The sequence below is a fragment of the Lathyrus oleraceus genome, unplaced genomic scaffold (assembly GCF_024323335.1).
Source record: "Lathyrus oleraceus cultivar Zhongwan6 unplaced genomic scaffold, CAAS_Psat_ZW6_1.0 chrUn0260, whole genome shotgun sequence".
Taxonomy (NCBI): Eukaryota; Viridiplantae; Streptophyta; class Magnoliopsida; order Fabales; family Fabaceae; genus Lathyrus; species Lathyrus oleraceus.
This window is the reverse complement of record NW_026112651.1, coordinates 24,625-30,874: the sequence shown is the minus strand read 5'-3', so window position 1 is coordinate 30,874 and position 6,250 is coordinate 24,625. Positions and strand designations below refer to the sequence as shown.

The 6,250-nt window shown below is 37.5% G+C and overlaps 1 pseudogene; it reads right to left on the bottom strand.

Annotated features, from left to right (window-relative positions):
• Positions 1 to 5,194: 5,194 nt before the first annotated feature.
• On the bottom strand, positions 5,195 to 5,294 carry LOC127113047 (uncharacterized; annotated as a pseudogene).
• Positions 5,295 to 6,250: the final 956 nt, after the last annotated feature.

The following is a 6,250-nucleotide window of genomic DNA, read 5'->3' as shown; positions in this document are numbered from 1 at the left end:
ACATCGGGCTGTTTAAAGCTGTACTTCTTTGTATGCCTTTTTGGTCTTTCCATGTCTGAAAATTTTGCAAATAAACCCTTTAAGTTCCTTGAAAATTTCTTTTCTGATGACATGAATGCGGATGAATGCGTGAATGCATGAATGCAACAAACACACTCAAGGATCAAGCAAGGCACACCAAACAAAGGTCGTGGGAAAGCTCTATGTATCCCTAATATCAATCATCCATTTTGGTGGATTTAGGTTTTCACCTTATCGACACCCAAGTTCCATTGATATTAACGGTACATGAACCGGCTCTTAACATCCTTAATATTAACCAGTCGCTTTGGTGGATTTTAGGTTTTACACCTGATCCGGGTTCCATTGATATTAACGATGTTCGAACGACTCAACCACGAATCACGGGTTTGTTGAGAGTCACGAGCATGGAGTCTCGGTTAAGAACCACCCAAAGGGAGTGTACTAGGGTTTAAACCTGCCAGACATGTTCTATCAGAGGTTCCCATAATCATCGTTCCATCTTTCGAATATTATCGGAGGAACGAATACTCGTATTCCAAGAATATTCTCAAGAGAAACTCTTATGAGTGTAGTATCGCGTGACAATCGTATCAGAACTGACATCTGAACGACCTCCGCACTACGGTCCTAAAAATAGGCCAAGATGGGTTTGGTAAACTAAGGTCCTTGGCTTCTGCGGCACATGATTGAAAGAATAATGCCTAACCACAAATAACTTGTGTGACATTATTACTCCAACATGACCTCCACCAAGTGAATGGACTCGCAAGTCAACTGGCTAAGGAATACTCCACACCAGTCAACAAGACTATGCCATTCTCCTATCCTAGAGTGCACTCGAGTTCGGGTATAGAACTCATCTCACAGATCACCAAAGCAAACAGCAATTGTATATCAAGCAATTCAAGCATTACAATCAATACAGTGATCCCAAATTGTACAAAAATATGTCATATAACAAATAATAATATATCACAACAAGGGTGAAAAGTAGGCAATACCACCAAGGATCGATCGTTTCCCCAGCAGAGTCGCCACTTTTCTGTAGCGGTGTATTCGTCGCTATATGATTTATAGATTAAACCATAAGCAAAGCATACAATGAATTTTCGAGTCGCCACCGCACTTTTATTTATCCAAAGGACTGGCTAAAAAGTGAACAAAAGCCTAAGAAGTTTTACACGTAGAAAACTAATAAAAAGATCAGAGAGTCTGGGTAAGGGGTAAATTACGCAATGGGAAGGTGTTAGGCACCCACTACGTCCTAGGTACTCCTAGGGAGCCCTTTTCACACTTGTTGTAAAAGATTGTTATTTGTTATGACATAAATATTGTGCAAACATGATTGGGATGATGAGAAAAGAATGTACAATTTTATTATTTTTGTGTTCGAACGGATGAACCCGTTGCCTACGTACCTTCCATCAAAGGTAAGGATCAAAACGCCGTAGTTCGGCTAAAAGATTTCCAAAAGTGGGTGGATTCAATTTTAAACACAAGCCCTAAGGTCTTACGTTATCCACGGGAGAAAACTCAACCTTAATAGAAATGAAGAAAATAAAGTGCATGCAATGAAAAGGAATGTACCAATCCATAAATGTTGACCAAAGATAGGGAAGATCAAGGTCAAACCCTCAAAATCAGAAATGAGATGAAGATTGGAAGTCAAGAAATAAACAAAATATTTTGGCATTTTTAATATTGGAAAATAAACTTGAATTAAAATATTAAAGAAAGGTCAAACATCAAAATCACTTCAAATCAACTTTGAAAAGTTCAAGTGAATTATCCCAAGTTCAACAAGGTCAAACAAAGTTTGACAAAAAATTTCAGCATTTTTAAAAGTCAAAAACTATTTTTAATCAATTAAAAATGACTAAAAATAACCTAATTGAACTAAAATCTCAAATAAATCTCAAATCAATTAAAAAATTGATGAGAATATTTTTCATAGATCCATCATCATTCAAAGAGGTTAGGAAAATATTTTTGTATTTTTTGAATATCAAGAACTATTTAAAATGAATTAAAAATAACCAGAAAAGATAAAATTCACAAAAAATATCAAATGATAAAATAAAAAATATTAAAAATCATTTTTAGAAACTAGAATTAAAAAGAGAAATAATGCAATTGGTCCCATATTTTTTGGAATTAAAACGAGAAAGTTATGAATTTTTGAAATAAAATGGAATTAAAGAAAATAAACATAAATTAAGGAAAATAGAAAAATCAGGAAGCGTTGGATGACTTCATTAATTGACGTGGCAACATCTAATGGATCAGGAGCGCGCGCGTACCATAGTCATTAGTCAACTGAGAAACATATTGAATTAAAAAAAGTCATAATAATGGAGCGTGGAGATTAGATGTGGAGATTGAGATCAATGGCTCACATTGAATCTGGCAATGAGACGGTGACCAGCGCCACCGTCTTCTCCGGTGAGCTCCGACGAAGGTCAAAAAATGCAGAGACTCAAATTCTCACTAAAATGGGCGATCCAAGCACCATTCGAAAGGTGAGTGATGTACATCACTCTTATATCACTCACTTCCACTCTAAATTCCTATTAAGAGAGAAATCAGAGATGGAAGTTTGGTGATGTTCAACTGAACTTGCTCGATTTCAACAATTAAACACTTAATAATGATGCCTCTATAGAGAGGACTTCAGACAACACAATATCAAGGCCAATGGATCAAAGTATAAGGAGATTCGAAGCAAAAAACAGTTGATCAAAACCTTTGGATTTAATAACACGAAATTATATCATATTTTAGGACTTAATTCCATTAAAATTCTATGACTATTTATTTCGGTTTACTGCACTTTATGAGATATTACGTGGTATTTTCTTCTTATTTGTCTCAGGTAGTCTATTTTGAAGAACAAGTGAAAATGGAAGAAAAGGAGGTGCAAAAAGGAGAGAAAAAGAACCAAATGCCAAAGCCCAGCCCAAAGCGCAAAACACAAAGGCACTACCTGTGACGGACGTCACAAAGGGCGTGGCGAGCGTCACGCAAAGCAGCCTTGTGACGGACGTCACACATGGTGTGACGAGCGTCACACCATTCCACTACTTTTTTGGCGCAAGTAACGCCCTCAGAAGACTTGAAGAGACGTTGAGGAGTTTGTGTCCTATATCCACGCCATGCATTTAGCCACGTTGAAGACCCTTGGGAAACGAAAAGCAGTTACCAGCACCAATATAAATAGCTACTTCAAAAACCTAAAAGGGTTCCTCGGTTTTTCCACGCTCAGACTGCCGAAGCTTTTCCAATTTTCTTTCTTTTCACGCTTTTGCTTATTTTTCTTTTCCAGCAACTTAACATTGTTTATTTATTTATTTCTTTTGCAAGTTCTACATTCTTTTTCCCTTGCAATTTACCTTTCCCTTTTTAGCATTTAGATATTTTTCGCATAATAGTTTCTACACCGGAAACTATTGTGTAACTTTTTATCGGATCTAACCTTACGTTAGATTCTAGTTTTATTTCCTTGGTTTAATTTATTGTTTAATTGAAGAATCCAAGAACAAATCCTACCGGCTTGTGGTGGAGTGTTCAAGACTATTGTATTATGCATTCAGGTTCTTTAATCATTATTTAATGTTTTGTTTTATTATTTATTTATATTATCTGCCTGGAATGAGCCTGTTTATGCATGATATGTATTCTTGTTTATTTAGCATGTCTGGCTAATTCGCCTAGATATCGGTATGTAAAGTAAGCAGAATAAGGGATCAAGACTAAGTCGGTCTAATTAAACTTAAAATTAAAATCAATCTTTTTACGGTCTCAATTTACAGGTTTAATAACAAGATTTTTTACAAAAGTAAAAGACATAAAGAAGTTAAAATCAATAGAGCGAGAGTTTGAGATTTTAACTGGACAGTGTAAGTTAGGCATTAATTCTAGATCAGGGCGAGAGCAAGTTTTAGAGTTACTTAAATTCTGACCTTTTTCCAAAAAGTATTTTTAAAGATTGAATGTGAGGACGAGAGTTAAGCATTTGGATTTAATTATATAACCTAAGTCAACAGAGCGAGAGTTTGAGATAAGGGTGTTTAAAACGGTCAGTGTTTTCTTAAAAAGAGTTTCTGCAACTTTATTGCTTTCAAAATATGGTTTTTGACTTAATTATAAGTGACAGCTACATTAATATAAAATCATGGTTTATTCAACAGAGCGAGAGTTTGAGATAAAACCTTTAACCAATAAAGTTAACTGAAACGATTTATTTTAAAACCAAGAAACCGACAAAGACTTGATTCCCTAGTTTTGACGAACTACATACCGATATCCGTTTTATTAATATTTAATCTAGATCTTAGTTTAGCCTTTAGTTTTTCCCCAAACAATCAAACATTTTTAATCTTAGCTTTACGTAGTAACCTTAGATAACGGTATATCGATTCATAAGTCCCTGTGGGATCGATATCTTTTAAAACTACGCGATAGAACTGTGCACTTGCAGTTTGTATCCCATTCTCGACTCACACAGTCGAGCGATCAAGTTTTTGGCGCCGTTGCCGGGGAATTTATTTAATCGATATCGTAACTCTTCCGTTACGCTGTAGAGACTAAGGTTTCTTTTCCTTCTATTTTCTTTCTTTCGTTGATTTTTATGCCACGCACTCGCTCACAAGGAGAACCGCTCTATTTACGAATCAACGATATCGAACTGTATCTCCGAGTCTTACGACGAATTCGGGAATACCGTGCTGAAAACAATCTCCCTCCTATCGAATTCCTGATCTCAAAGATCTTCTTCTTTCACCCGAGATGGCAGAACCAGCTCGTGCTCTTAGAGATTACGCCGCTCCATCGCAAGATGAACCGCATTCAAGTATTGCTCCGCCCGCAATCGAAGCAAACAACTTCGAACTCAAACCTTCGCTGTTGCAGGCTGTGCAACAGAACCAATTCTCTGGAAATCTTACCGAAGATCCAAACCTTCATTTATCCGTATTTGTCCAATACGCCGATACTGTTAAAGCTAATGGTGTCACTTCAGAGGCAATTCGACTTCGTCTTTTTCCTTTCTCATTAAGAGATAGCGCTAGAAGATGGCTTCAATCTCTCCCTTCCAACTCAGTCACCACCTGGAACGAGTTGAAGAAAGTTTTTCTTGCCCGATATTTTCCGCCAAGCAAAACAGCTATGTTAAGAGCCCAGATAAACGGATTTAAACAGAAAGACAACGAGTCTCTTTTCGAAGCATGGGAAAGATACAAAGACATGATGAGACTTTGCCCACACCATGGTTTGGAAGACTGGTTAGTAATTCATACATTTTATAATGGTCTCTTATACAACACAAGGTTAACAATAGACGCCGCTGCAGGTGGTGCACTAATGAACAAACCTTATGCTGATGCTTACCAGCTTATCGAGAGCATGGCCCAAAACCACTATCAGTGGGGAACCGAACGAACAACGGTGGAAAAACCTCAAACGAAAACTGGCATGTACGAGATAAGTAACCTTGATCACGTTAATGCAAAAGTGGATGCTTTGGTCCAGAAAATTGAAAGTTTAAACGTATCACCCCCAGCCGCCGTGGTTGCTATAACTCAGAATTGCGAGGTCTGTGGAATCCAAGGCCACACTCCTACGGACTGTCAACTCTTGACTGGAATCCAAGCAGAGCAAGTGAACTATGCTCAAGGAAGCCCCTACTCGAATACCTATAACCCAAATTGGAAGAACCATCCAAACTTTTCATATAAGAGTAATAATGCTTTGTACGCACCTGGACAGTCTCCAAATCAAGCCCCATCTATACCACCGGGATATCAGAAACTGAATCCATCCATGCCTAACAATAACACCCCTAGAAAATCCAACTTGGAAATCATGATGGAAAACTTTATAGCTTCCCAACAACAAACCAATAAAGATTTCTTAAACCAGAACATACACACTGGCGAACAACTTAAACAACTAGCAAGCAAAGTAGATGCCTTGGCTACCCATAACAAAATGCTGGAAACACAAATATCACAAGTAGCTCAACAACAAGCACCTACTGCTGCCCCAACTGGTACATTCCCTGGACAGCCCCAACCTAATCCGAGAAGCCAAGCTCATGCAATTATATTAAGAAGTGGAACGGAAGTGGAAGGACCATCTGACCCAAGGATAGAAAACCAAAACCCTAAGAAATCAACTGAGGAAAGTGAACCTAAGGAAAAGGAAGAGAGAAATAAGGAAGGCCCAATGA